Source organism: Amphiura filiformis, chromosome 2, assembly GCF_039555335.1.
Source record: "Amphiura filiformis chromosome 2, Afil_fr2py, whole genome shotgun sequence".
Classification (NCBI taxonomy): Eukaryota; Metazoa; Echinodermata; class Ophiuroidea; order Amphilepidida; family Amphiuridae; genus Amphiura; species Amphiura filiformis.
Genome location: NC_092629.1, coordinates 86,070,746 through 86,086,314, shown reverse-complemented (window position 1 = coordinate 86,086,314; position 15,569 = coordinate 86,070,746). Strand labels below are relative to the sequence as shown.

Genomic DNA, 15,569 nt, shown 5'->3' with positions numbered 1-15,569 from the left:
TTTCAGTGTTGCTGGGTAGAGATGCCTTGCCTGATCAGCAACTATAGTTGTGTCAATTATGTTATTGATGTTGTTTATTAATTTTTGTTTATTTCACCATCAATACCACCTTCGAGGAAACCAATTTCTTTAGAATCAATTATGTCAACCACTTCAATATAAAGTCTAGCCCTGCAGTTGTTTGAGAAATCTTTGAACAGTACTGTTGTTTCTTAGAAGAATATACTTCCACATACCCAAAGAAAAACGTGTGAAAAACATTCTTTGGGAGATCGATTGATTTTGAACTCCAACCCGGCAACACTGGGAGTTTCCATTTATTTCTTTTATACTAAACTACAAATGCAGCACATTATCGTTAATGTGGATTGCCCCTCTGGTCTAAAAATATGCCTATTTGCACAATCTTAATTAGGCCTATCTCAGTAACGTGTGAACGGATTTGGAAAATTTTTGCACTATTTTTAAGCAAAAATCTTTTGAATCTTTAAGAAAATTTTAAGTTTACTGCTGATATTTTAAGTTATGCGCCCATTCCACAGGGCCTTTATTGAGACACAAGGTGAAACAGGCAGTTCTTTCTTATTATAATACCAATACTTGATCAAGTTTTTAAAACTATCTTTAAAGCCATACCAGCGACATGGCCCGGGTTCGACGCTTTGTTTTTGCATTGGGTAAACAAATGTTCTGCACAGCAATTTTCGGCTCAATTTGTCAAAACAGCCACCAACCACAAAACCCACACAAAACTTCTCCCACTGTAATTGTTCATAAAATGTTCGTCAGTAACAACATTATCATCTTTTCAGATAAACTTTTTCAAAAAATGTGTTTCCTATATTCAGGCTTTCACATAAAGTTCCAAATTTTAAGGTCACTGAAAGTTTTCTACATATTTCTAACAAGGTCAAAGTGCAATTGGATTGGAATCAAAATAACTCATCATCATTATTATACCGTAAATGGGTATTTATCATTGGGTCGATTTATACTACAGTCGCTAAATAACCAGCGATCACTCTTTAAACCAATAAGCTAGATTATTCTTTCCAAGGTAACGAGAAAGGGTCGCGCTTAATAGTCATTGCATATTGCTGGCGAGTTGAAGTATATAATTTCAACTTTTGTTCATTCAATTCTTTTCGTACAATACGTCAGGAGTTTTATTAAATATCTAAATTGTATTGAATATCACTGGAGCGCGGAGAATTTGTGTATCGACACGGAAGAGAAGTCAGCCTCTTGATATGTGTTTACAGTATACGATTTGGTATGACACCACCAATATTATGAAAATATTGCGTAATTTTTTGACATTATTAAAGGTGCATGTGGATGTGTTATTACCTATTATTTTAAAATGCACAATGTCGGCATAAATATTTCTTTTCGGGTGTGGGAGAAAAACCCGGAGAAAATGAGTAAAAAATATGGCATTGTTTTCTCCAAAATATTGGTATTTTTTTCTTCTTGGGGGGGGGGGTATGTTCTGGCGGGGAGGGAGGGGGGGTAATTGAACTAAGTCAACATGAAAGAAGAATCAAGGAGGAGAAGAAGAAAACAGTGTGTTTTATTTTAACAAAAAGAGAACACTTTAATAAATTGGTATAACTTGGAACCCAAAGTGCTGAAGTTTCCGACCTGTCTTTGTAGTCGAGTTGAACCAGTGACCCTTGCTAAGCTAAATAAGCTTTGACTTTCAATTATTTAGTTTTGTTTGGCACTCTGTAGCATTAAAAGTACCGTTTGCAGAAGAAGCTAAAACCCCGAGCTAAAACCCATTTGTTTTTCTTCTTTTTTTATTTTATTCTACAGAGTGAAAGGTGAGTCGAAGGTATAAATGTTTGCTTTTTAGTTTGAAATGTATTTTTTAAATGATAAGTGTATAAAGATCATACATCGCAGAGAACATATTTTGCGATTTGTTGCATTCAGCATGTTCAGTCATGATACGATAAAGCGGTAACACCTCATCTTTAATGTTTTAAAAACTTTAAAAGAAATGTGACACTGTCATTTGAAAACACAAGTTTTAAAAAGTTCGGTTAAGAAAACAAAAAGTTTAAAAAAAAGTTAAGTTAAAACGTTATTATTATATTAACTAAAAAGCACCACGTATAGCTCACGTAGCTCAACATTTATGAATTTAATGCTTAATAACAAGTTTGGCGATAGAAATGTAATGCCGTAATTTGAAAACACAACTGAGTTTTAAAAAGTTCAGTTAAGAAAATAAAGTTTTAAATTTAAAAAGTTAAGTTAAAACGTTATGAACTAAAAAGCGGCATATTATATTGATCAAAATCGACACGGCCGAAATACCTGGTTTATTCCTCGGTTTGTCAGTTCGGTACCAAAATAGCAATACTCGGGTAGTAATAAAAAATTGACACATCGGCGCGTTTCGGGTCAATTGTCTTAGGACAAACCTTTTAAAATAAAAGTTGTTACGTAGTTAGCTTTGTCATTTGCAGTCATGGTTTGAACGGCACGACAGTCGAAAACTTCGTCCTTCAAAAATCAAGTGTTTTTTCATCGCTAACAATGTAAACGGGGATTTACATGTCATTTTTCTGCTAGATTTGCTTACCATGTTTACATAGTTGACCAAGTTTGAACACCTATTATTATGGGAACAGCCGGGACTCGACCAACACGGTTTAGTGCCGAGAACAGCTCTCCATTACGATCAGCTGGCTACCGTTTAGGGAGTTCTCAAGTGATTTTTGTGCCTAATTATCCTCATAAAATTGAGCTTCGGAACTCGAAAGTTTGGCAAAATGGTTACGCGAACAGTGCATATTCAATCGATGCAGGAATCGATGACGCATCTGAGCAGGGAAGTATGACAATATGGACAGAAAGGCCCACACAAAGGAACGATTCTGAGGTTAATAGCACGGTGAGTTCATGGACAGATAATTTGGTTTTAAAATGTACCGTGTGTTCCAATCGGATTAGAACTGATCGCCCACATGATAGGAATCTGCCATATTTAAGGACAGTGTGTGATGAGTGTTTTGTAGCAAGTGGTGAGAACGAATCAGTGGATTTAGAAATGGAGGATCCGGATTTCATACAAGATTTTGCTCTGACTCAATTGGGTAACCATAGTAATGAAGAAGTAGATAGTGATACTGATAGTTTATCGGATAACTTCTTTACACAATCATCGGTAAAACCAGACGCGACATCGATAACATCATCTACACAGTCGCTACAGGAGCAACCATCAGTGGAGCCGCGACGTACACCGCCGGTAATAATTTGCACCGCTTGTGAGGAAGGGAACCAAGCGCGTAAATTCTGTAATGAGTGTGGATATATTTGTACAGAGTGTGTCGATGCTCATCTCAAGTTCCGACAACTTCAACGCCATGCTGTGAGTGTGGTTCAAGAACTTCAACCCACTGTAGCAACAGGTGGATTCCAATTAGATAATGCTCCTAAGAGTAGACACGCCTGTGGGAACCATCCGGACCACGAAGTCGTCTTGTACTGCACAACCGCAAAATGCCGAATCCCGATATGTGCAATGTGTACTTTAGAAGATCATGATAAGCTACAAGGTCATGTTCATGTAAAGCTTCATGATGCTATGGAAGAAGCGCTAACTCAGATTAAAAAGACTTCCGTCATTTTGGTTGGTAAAAAAGACCAGGTTCTCACAGCTAAAGCGACTACCGAAGAAGCCAAGGCTTCTTTAACGGAACAGTATAAGAATAAAGCAGAAGAGATGGCGAAAGTCGCAAGACAACTCCACCAATGGGTTGATGAGCAGCACCTGGGAGCTTCTACTAAATTAGATCAACTTCATATGAGTGAAGTACAACGTCTGGAAGACGAACTAAGCTCTGTGCAATCACTGTCTGATCAGATCACCAATGCCAATGATCTTGTGAAGGACTCTACGAAACAAACGGACCCTGTTGAGGTAATAGAATTCAGAGACAGGTTAAAAGAATGTCTAGGTGTTCTTGAAGCAAAAGTAGTACCTGAGAAGAACGCGATATCAACTTTGTTTAAGTTTACCGAAGAACATCATTCGGCATATAACGACATGAAACAATCTGTGACTCAGTTATTTGATTTTTATGAAATGGCGCCTTCGCCTTCCAAAGATGTAGTCAAGTCAGCTTCTCTGATAGGTACTCGTGCCAAAACTACTCCACATAAATTAAATGGAAATATCGCTGCAATGTATGAACTTAATGAACATTTGCATCTAACTGACCAACCGGAAGTATCACCAGAAAGAGAAAATTATGATGGGGAATCGAAAAACAATCAAAGATCACAGCCAGATTCAATTCAAAATGGCAGCCAAGCGGTTCTTGGTAACCTCGACGAGCGTGGTAAGAATGGCAACGACGAAGATCGCGAAAATAGTGCAAGGTTGTCTGACGATTCCGATAAAATTCACGAAGTTGTCGTCCATCGCAAATTTTCCGAAGATTCCTCTTCTCTGCAGGGAGATATCAATGCCCTTTTTGATAAGCTGCACGAAGATCTGCACAATGACGGACAAGAACAAACTACGAAGGAGGATAATATTGATGACACTACTGGAAATGATCTTCAGATGGCAGACAACAAAACTGTCGCAGACTCTGCATCAGCAGTAGAATGCTATGACAAGCCTTCAGATTCTTCCGCTACTGAAACTGCTGGTGATATCAAAGAACTCGATCAAGACACGATTTCTCATACTCACAGAGAAAGCTCACACCAGGACATGAAAGAATCATACAACAATGGGACTGAAATCACACCTGATATATCTGAAGGTGGTGATTTACACTCTAAGAATCAAAGCGAGCACAAAACTGACGGTTCAGTGCATGACTCTTCTAACGAGCCACCAGAGAGTGGGCAAAAATCCACTGTTGATAAACTAAGCAATGGTTTACACGCGCCTGTTAAGAAGACGAGTGTTAAAAGTGCTGATCGGCAACAGGCGCAAAAAGCTGAACAGAGTCCAGCGCGAGCTAGCGAAACCGATACCATCAAGGTTGATTCTAACGGTCATTCGGGATGGGATTTTAATGCATTGATTGATGATATTCTTGATGGAGAATCTCCCACGTCTTATGTAAATGAGGGGTATGAAGATGACGAACAGGAGCAAACTCCCTCTAAATATACCAATCATAAATCCAATTATGATAACAGATCGGGGGAAAGTTTATCTCAGGATTCAGAAGCAAGTTTGGACAATACGATATCACCAGATCGGGATGATGATGATTACACGCCAAGTCACCATCTAACCGGCAACGCTGCAGCGATATATGAGCTCAATGGTGATTTCTACGCATCAGAACGACCACAGAGTCCTCTCCACCACCAGGAAAAACTTTCACGATCTCGGAGTTCCAGTCGCAATTCAGATCGGAATGGATATAGTCGCAAATCGTCCGGACGACCAGAGAGTCCTCTCCATCACCAGGAAAAACTTTCACGATCTCGGAGTTCCAGTCGCAATTCAGATCAGAACGGATCTAGTCGCAAATCGTCCGGGATTTCGGATCTTAATGGCCGCAATTTGTCCCAGAATTCGGATATAAACGGATATAGTCGTTATTCGGATCAAAACGGATATAATCGCGATGATTTCCAAAATTCGGATCTAAACGGATATAAGCAGGAGGATTACCAGAATTCGGATCAAAATGGATATAATCGCGATTCCCTGCATGATCCGGATCAAGACGGATTACATCCGGAATGGGATTATCCGGATCCCCCATTAACCGGTATCGCTGCTCTCTATGAACTAAACGAAGACAGTTATCTCAAGAAACAAAGGCGTGATTCCAGTGCATCAGAACATCGAAGCCGTCATCCATCACGATCTTCCATTACAAGCGTAGAAGATCTTAGTCTTCCTGAATGGAATTACCTAGAGAATCGACTTCAAGATAGAAATACCACCAACATACATGCACTAGATGATAATTTTGTTCTGAGAGCAAGACAGCCATCGCAAAGTCCGTCTGAAAGTCCACGTCAGTTGAGCCGAAATTCATCGCGATCTTCAGACACCAGTTTGCGAGATGCGAATTTTAGTGGTTGGAACCGAAGCAGGAGCTCATCCAGAGGTTCTCCGGCAAGTTTTAATGGCAGTTATCAATCTGATTTGAGCAGGAGTCGAAGTTCTTCGCGAAATTCAAGGACTAGCAACAAAAGTGGTCATAGCGGTAGTTTTCACGCCCAAAGGAGCCCAATACCTTCTCGAGGATCTCAATCCGAGATACGAAGCATTACGACTTGTTCTTTAAGTGATTCTCCGCCTAAAGAATACATGTATATCAACAGTAACTATGGCAATGACATCGGTAACTATGGTAACCGAATCAGTTACTATGGTGAGAGTAATGACAATAATCATGATGAAGATGTCGGTAACCATGGAAACTCGATAAATACTAAAGCAAGCAAGATCGATCCTCGTTTTTGTACAGCAACTTTGGACAAAAACTTACGTCTAAGTAAACCTTGCAAAACGGTTGTGAAAACTTTTGATTGTTACGGAAACCCATTGCGGACAGGAGAGGCTAACATAGAAGTTAAGTTGGAGTTTGATGACGCAGGTTGGCAGAAAGCTGACGGCCAGTTAGTTGTGTATGATCATTTAGATGGAACTTATACAGTGCAGTTTACGCCTTGTTGGTATGGAAACCACAGGTTGTCTTTAGGTATTGATGGGAATCCAATTAAAGACAGTCCATTTTTGTTCTGGGTACCTTATAATATGTAAAATCACTCATGTAGAGGTTTACCTTAAAGGAGGATTTCGTGATCCTAGCATCCTCTTTTTATGACATTTTTCAGTAGTTATCCACGAAAAAAGCTTATTTCCAAAATTTCAGTTGATTCCGATTTTGCGTTTGCGATTTATGCATGATTATGTGTATTACACTGCTCCATAGACAATGTGTTGTAATTTCGTTCTGGTGCACCAGAACGAAATTCAAATTTGGCGATATTTTTGCTAAACGAATTAATCAGCAAGAAATATTTTGTACATAAACATGATGTAGCCAGAGGATTGCAGCGATCTGAAAATCTCAACTTTTTTTGGGAAAAGTGGGGGGATGAGGCTGTGGATCACGAAATGCCCCTTTAAGATTGATGGAGTAATTTAAGAATAACGGAAGCCACATCCAAATTCGGCTATTCCATTTAAAATCAACACTACCCCTGTGGAAGAATTTGGAAATATCATCCACAGTGGGAGTATGAGTTTCAAATGGAATGAACACATCAGGCAACTCCATTTAAATTTCATACACTCTCGGAGAAAGATTCAACCTGAATCTTCCACTGATTTAATTCCATTTGATATTTCCAAAATCTTTCACAAGACCAACAGGCCTAAATTTTGTATCAGGTGAAAAAAACTCTCAAATTTTATCATTAATTTGTTATCAGAATCTTTTCTTGGTCAAAATGTGATTTTTTGGTACAAAATGTAATCTTCAGTAAAAAACACGATTTTCGGTAAAAAACTTTTTTCGTTCAAAAACAAGATTTTTGATCAAAATGTTAAAAATGTGATTTTTGGTCAAAAATGTGATTTGGGCAAAAGTTTTACTTTTTTGGTCAAAAATGAGCTTTGGTCAAAAAATTGTTGGAAAAAATGTTGAGGAGAAAAAGTGAGCCTATTCAACGAAGTCCAAGTGTTGAGTGCAAGTGTTGATTACATTGGACTCTTTAAGGGATCTAGAATGAGCGTTTATTGCGTTTCGACAGTATTTTTATGGGACATGAGAGCACCTCAGACCTATCGAATTGCATTTTGAATATGAAGCATGTCTTTCTGATATCAAATAATTTTCATTTTTAAAAATCACAATATAATACAAATTTTATGACAAATTATAAAAATTTGGTATTTTTCAAATTTTGATATATAACAGTCCTCGAAGTAAATTATATAAATCTAATGATATATTCTTAAGTGTATGTAGCTAGGAGGAAAAGACGACGGTCAATTGAAAATGTTGACCTTTCATATTGAAGATATGGATTTTTTTCCCCAAAAGACCTAATTTTGTTTGATGTTTTTGGAAAAAAATTCCATATATTCAATACGAAAGGTCAAAATTTTCAATTGATCGTCGGCTTTTTATCCCACCTACATACACTTTAAGTATAAATCATCAGATTTATAAAGTTTACTTTGAGTACTGTTAAATATCAAAAATATCAATTTTTAATGATTTGCCATAAAATGTGTATTAAATTGTGAATTTCAAAAAATCAAAATTAATTGATATCAGAAGGACATTCTTCGTATTCAGAATGCAATTCGATATGTCTGATGTGCTCTAATGTCCCAAAATAAATACTGTCCAAACGTTCATACCCCAGCCCTTAACTCTGTACAAAGTATACGAGGGAAGATTATGAGAACATAATAATGTGCAAAAGTGGATATTTTCTACATTTTAACCAATAAATAAATAATAATTAAAAGATTTATTTTAAATTTGAAGTCTTTAAATGCAAAAAAAAAAAATATGGGGAAACGTCCTACAATATATACACGCAAGAAAATGCAAATATCAAGATTAGACATGTTAGATGTTCGACCGAAGCAAGTAGCGTGCGTGGGCCAAAAAACTCTACAAAAAGAGATTTGAGAATTTAAAGTACTCATAAAAGAAAGATAAGCTTATCTCTTTCTTTCACGGAGTACTAAAACATCAGCTTATTCACCTTTATTTTCTTAAGATTTATGTGTAATTATAATTTCAATACAGATGAATTTTATAATAATCGATACAGATTGTATGTATTAAGTTTGAGCTGAAACATATTGTGGAAGATTATATATAGCATTAAGGGGGTACTACAACCCTGTCCAATTTTTTGCCTATTTTTGCATTTTTCTCAAAAATTATATCGCACTGCACTGAAATTTTATTTCAACACAGACAACAGTTGTGGGGTTACAGTCAAAAATGAGGGAAAACCAATATTTAATCAATAAATCAATAACTACTTGCCGTGAGTTGTCACTTGTCACTACTTGTCACCAATGCACTATAATTTTTGAGAAAAATGCAAAAATAGGCCAGGGGGTGTAGTACCCCCTTAAGGGTTTAGTGTAAGAAGCTCCTGTATCTGCAAGACTGCAATAGCTGGCTTATAGTTCTATAGATATTGGACAATTGGCGCAATTTCTCGATATAAATTGGTATATGATTCACCGTGTATGAATTTGATTCGGTTTATGTGTTAAATCTTGCATCACATGATTGCACCGGAAGGAAATTATATATATTCATAATTTATATGCTGTCACTCAGGCATACTAAATCATGTAAATCGTCACCCCAGTTAAATGTTGATGAAAGCACTTTTTCCATTGGGCTCTTCAGTCTCCCCAACATTGGTTGAGGGGAATGGGGGGGGGAGGAAGGGGAAAGGGAAGGTATGAACTTCTCGTCAAACAGAGTTATACTAATTTCACTGAACTATCAGAGCGGCAATGAAGAGTTCCAACATATTGTCAAGGTGTACCAACTATTTATTTCCTTGAGTGCAGCCTTCTATTAAACTATAGGCCAATTAATAGGCCTACTACTCCCCATTCTAAAATACAGTAGGCCTACTAATTTTATTTTTTATCAAAAACAATATTATCGTGTTTTGCCAAATGAAACAAATCTTAATCCTTTAGTTAGTGCTAACTGCATGGCAATGATTATTTCAGGGGAAATGGACCAAAAATATGCAATTTTGCATGATTTCTGACAATTTTCTTTCCGAAAATTATAATGCATAACCTGAAATACAAGTATTTAAGCTTGATTGTCACAGCATACGAAAAACACCCTAAAACGCATGTTTTGTCCCTCATTTCCAAAAATTGGCCAAATATTAAAATTTGGCTTCTATTGCCAGTTAGAACTAACTAAAGAATTGGGATTTAGCTATCTATTTTATTTGGCAAAACAGGATAATATATTTTTAATTCCAAAAAATGGGTGCTGTATTTTTCTGGAATTACATCTCATCAAAAAGAATTATTTTGTTAGGCACGATTCGTACGCATTGACGTCGAATATTCGATGTAAAAATGATCCCGTTTGTTTCAAGTTGTTTTGATCTAACCATGCTAACAAGCGTTTGACGAAGAAAGATATTTCCCAGCAAACATGCGACACGTTTTAAAACGTTTTAAAATATTTTGGGTTTTGGTTTTGGTAAAAACGTTTTAGTAACATGTCGGGTTATATAACGGTCATGAAAACGTTTTGTATGAAAACTCACTACAATAACCATGACAACATATCTAAAATGTTGTTTACAAACATTTTTTGCCAAATATTTCATCTGCCCGTTGAAACATTTGGTTTTCAAAAATGTTTTTGAATGTTATGAAATTGTTTTATATCCTTTATCCGACATTTAAACGTTTTCTGGCAACCTTTTCCAACTTTTGTGCATAATGTTGAAAACATTTGGTGCTTACTGGGTTGACATCCGACTATTTTGGTAGCCACTTTAATTAATCAAATATACATCGATTTTCGTCAACAAGCATTCCATATAGAATTGCAAATGACTCGGGCTGATTAAAGAATGTTGAGACATTTTCTCAAAATATCAAGAGCTATCTCAAGAACCACTGAACCAATACCATGCTTGTTTGTAATCTTGTCATGCTGATTCCAAATATGGTAATGAAAATATACAGTTCTGAAATTTTTGCATTTTTAAAGAAAATCTGAAACTTGCAATCTTTGCGGTGAAATGCAAAACAAGCAGATGCAGATGACACTGCCTAAAGGGAGTGAAATACGTAAGTGTCCGGTATTCCCAACTGTCCGGTATTCCCTACAGGTACCTTAAGGGATCTAAAATGAGCGTTTATTGCGTTTCGACAGTATTTTTTGTGGGACATGAGAGCACCTCGGACCTATCGAATTGCATTCTGAATACGAAGCATGTCTTTCTGATATCAAATAATTTTCATTTTTTGAAAATCACAATATAATACAAATTTTATGACAAATTATAAAAATTTGATATTTTTCAAATTTTTGATATATAACAGTCCTCGAAGTAAATTATATAAATCTAATGATATATTCTTAAAGTGTATGTAGCAGGAGGAGGAAAAGCCGACGGTCAATTGAAAATTTTGACCTTTCATATTGAAGATATGGATTTTTTCCCAAAAGACCTAATTTTTTTTGGTGTTTTGGGAAAAAAATCCACATCTTCAATACGAAAGGTCAAAATTTTCAATTGATCGTCGGCTTTTCATCCCACCTACATACACTTTAAGTATAAATCATCAGATTTATAAAGTTTACTTCAAGTACTGTTAAATATCAAAAATATCAATTTTAATGATTTGCCATAAAATGTGTATTAAATTGCGAATTTCAAAAATCAAAATTATTTGATATCAGAATGACATTCTTCGTATTCAGAATGCAATTCGATATGTCTGATGTGCTCTGATGTCCCAAAATAAATACTGTCCAAACGTTCATACCCCAGCCCTTAAATGTATCGAATAGTTGACGTCCTATAGAAAAAAGAAGTACATGTACAAACCAGGCCTTAGAAAGGTAGTCTACTGTAGTAGACCCATTTAAATTTATCATCCCTCTAAGGGGCTGTGCAATAATTATGAGCTCTGAGGGAGGGTAAAATTGGGGGGGGGGGGCAAGAAAGGTTTTGGCGAGCCGAAAGGGGAGGGGGAAGCAATTATTGGCAAGCCGAGAGGGGGGGGCAAGTGATTTTTGGCACACATTCTTGGGGCGCCTTTTAAATAAAACGCTCTAAAGAGGCTTAGGAAAACCGTACGGAAACGCTGCGCTCGCAACATGTATATAGACCCATTAAGGTTTGTAAATTGGGATCCCAACAATTTGGCATGTGCAGGGGGGGGGGGTTTGGCGGGTCGAGAGGGGTGGGGGAGCGATTTTTGGCGGGCCAAGGGGGGGGGGCAAGCGATTTTGGCGAGCCGTTTAGAAATCCCCGATCATAATTATTGCACAGCCCCTAATCCCTCTGACCATGGAAAATCCACCAATCCTGTTCTGATCCCCAACAGCTACTTATCCGCGAAAACATGCCTTTTTCCTTTGGGCAGGGCAGTTGTTGGATGTGTTGTGTTTTATCCATGGAATGGTCATGATGAATTGTTTATCAAAAAGGGAATGCAAAGCAGTCTATTAGAAAGGAGGCAAACAATTTTGAGGTGGTTTTGAGCAACAAGTGATAAAAAATGAATTTCACATATAAGCATAGCCTATATTTTTACATAAATATGATGTACACTTCTGTTGACCATGTTGTTGTCTACATGTATGTAATGTAACCCTTTTATATTTTATATTATATTTTGTTTTGTCATTAATTTGACCAAGTTATATCAAAATCTACAAATTTTACTTGTTTTTGCTTAAGGGATCTGGAATGAGCGTTTTGAGCGTCTCGACAGTATTTTTTGTGGCACCTCAGACATATCGAATTGCATTCTGAATACGAAGAATGTCTTTCTGATATCAAATAATTTTCATTTTTTGAAATTCACGATATAATACAAATTTTATGACAAATTATTAATATTTGATATTTTTCACATTTTTGATATATAACAGTCCTCGAAGTAAATTTTATAAATCTAATGATATATTCTTAAAGTGTATGTAGCTGGGAGGAAAAGCCGACGATCAATTGAACATTTTGATCTTTTATATTGAAGATATGGATTTTTTTCCCAAAAACACCTAATTTTTTTTGGTGTTTTGGGAAAAAAATCCATACCTTCAATACAAAAGGTCAAAATTTTCAATTGATCGTCGGCTTTTCATCCCACCTACATACACTTTAAGTACATATTATCAGATTTATAAAGTTTACTTCGAGTACTGTTAAATATCGAAAATATCAATTTTTAATCATTTGCCATAAAATGTGTATTACATTGCGAATTTCAAAACATCAAAATTATTTGATATCAGAAGGACATTCTTCGCATTCAGAATGCAATTCGATATGTCTGATGTGCTCTAATGTCCCACAATAAATACTGTCCAAACGTTCATACCCCACCCCTTAATGTGTTCATTCATAAATTATTATTGTTATTTTGTAGAAGACTGGATGTAGGCATGGAAGAAAGAGATAAGAAGGAACCACAACGAACGCATTCACTTTGTCCACTCCCTTTACCGACATTTAGTTGACATTGTTATTCATGAGGATTTACTTTGATCAATACCCCGCGTTAAATAGGTGATTGGTATTGTATTCCATGTATTTGCATGTCTTCTGGAGCGTGTGTGAAGGATGATTTGAACTAATGACCTTCCGTGCAAGCACCCTATAGGATTTTCTCTGGTGACGTGATCATCGGTCATTGATGGCCTACATCTTTTTCTTCCATTTTGCCCAATTTTTCCGAACTTTGATGATTTTTTCTCAGAGTTGGCAGTCTTTGGCACTGAAACGAGTTAGCTAGTTACGATTATACACATATAAACTATTAAATTAAACAGGTTTTATGTACCGGACTCAACCGGAACATTGTGCATTATTTAAGAACATTTTACATCTATTTTTCATCGAAAAAGTCACCAAAATCTTACGTTATTTGCTAAAGATGAAACTCAGCAAAAAAACGGCCGATTTTGATTACCTTTTCGATGTTTTATAGGCCATTTTCTACACAACACGATCAAGAAAACAGTTTGACTGTAGATCCCAAAACAAAGCTACTATACATGTTCAGAGCATCAGTGAAATTCCATAATCTTACTTCTGGGTAGCGTTTGTTTGTTCGTGGATGGGTTTGTTATAAATTTTTTCCAGTAATGATTTCGCCAAGCATCGATCGCGGTAAATGGATTATTCCTGAAAGGAAGTACCATTGATAGCTTTTCTTTTCATGCGTCAATAGATAAGCGGATTAAAACTTGGCCGATCGAAGTCGTTGTGGTTCCTTCTCATCTCTTTCTTCCATGATGTAGGTGACTTTAGCGGCATTTTCAATTTTCGTATCAATTTTTAATGTTTGTCAAGATAGAATTTGTAAATTAAAGTATATAGTCCTACGAGTAGGACCTGTTTATTTCTTAGTTACCAACTACATGTGTTGTATACTCTTGACTCTGATCGCTCAAGAAAAATTAACCACAAAAATCCACTAATCGCCCCTCCCGAAAACTTTCGGGCGGCCCCGGGCGGGCGGCGCGGTCACTGGACTTTCGCGATTCGTCTTACTTGCGCCATGTGAGATATAGTGATCATAGTCTGAGCTGAGTATAGTCTGATAACTTAGAAAAAAAGATCCCACTCGTCGGACTACTTCAGAAAAGTCTTTTATACACATGTGAAAGGAAGGTGGTCCGATTTATTTGAAAAAATGAAATTCTTTAATTAAAACTTTTTAAGCATTTATGCAAAAGAACATATTTAATGTTCCTTGTAAATGGTAAATGTGACTATGGAATTACTGATATTTATACAGCGTGATACTGGTAGTCTACAGTTTTTTATTAATGATAAAATGATAACCATGTAATAAATTGATATCAAATGAAAGATGAGAAAAATAGAGTTACAAATTAGTGATGACCATAAAACTGTCGAATGATATACCACAGTCGAGACTTTTTTGATGATATCTTCGGAAATAAACTGATTTGGACTGCCTAATTTCAATATGTTTTAATGAGAAAGTCGGATCTTTAATTTTGACATCAACATCTGTATTTTGATGGGGGTAAAGTGGGGATGAGGCTGTCAATCGGGTCACCCACCTTTAATGGTACACATGATCAAACGTATACACAGAATATAATCCTCACTCTAAGGGAACAAACCAAAAGTTCGATGACGTCTTATAAATGAAAGTCGGTCTGTTTCGGACGGGATAGGTCAAAAAATCCGATTACATTAGTCATGTTAGTAAAAAAAAACCTAAAATTATTGGTTGAAGTTGATTTGTTTGGTTGCAGTTTTCAACATTTCACCACTTTTGGTTGGTTCCCTAAGGAAAATATGAAATACGATTACAAGATATATTTTGATCAAAGATATATACTATTTGTTTTGATAATACTCGAGTATTTGTATACGTTGATGAAGTTAGTTTATATATTTTGTCAAGATAAATGGATATATCGGTACCGTACAAAAATTTATATTATTTTGTGTATGCACACAGTATTGTTTTGTTTGTTTGTTTGATATTGGTGAATAAATTTATTTATTTTAAGGTTATATAGTGATCTATGGTCTTGTATATTGGTTATTTTAGTTTTCAAAGTAATGCATATACTCAACGCATGCAGTTCCAAGATGATCTGGTTCTCAAAATAGGATTCAAAACTAAGGTTACTATACTGCGCCAATAAAGTATCCTTACACTTCGATAAATAATCACAAGTTCCAAACTGAAATTTGTTTTTTTAATAGATGCACTCTATAATGCTGCACATTATGACACCGCATTGAATTCAATGTGACTTCAAGAAGCAAAGTTACAAGCATTTGATTAGACGAAGGTCCAGTTTTAAAAGTGACAAACT

The 15,569-nt window shown here is 36.1% G+C and overlaps 1 long non-coding RNA gene across 1 annotated transcript; it reads left to right on the top strand.

Annotated features, from left to right (window-relative positions):
* The first annotated feature begins 12,828 nt into the window (after positions 1-12,828).
* LOC140146749 (uncharacterized) lies at positions 12,829-14,939 on the top strand. Its single transcript, XR_011858295.1, has 2 exons — positions 12,829-13,146; positions 14,007-14,939. It is a non-coding gene; the product is annotated as an uncharacterized lncRNA (long non-coding RNA).
* Positions 14,940-15,569: the final 630 nt, after the last annotated feature.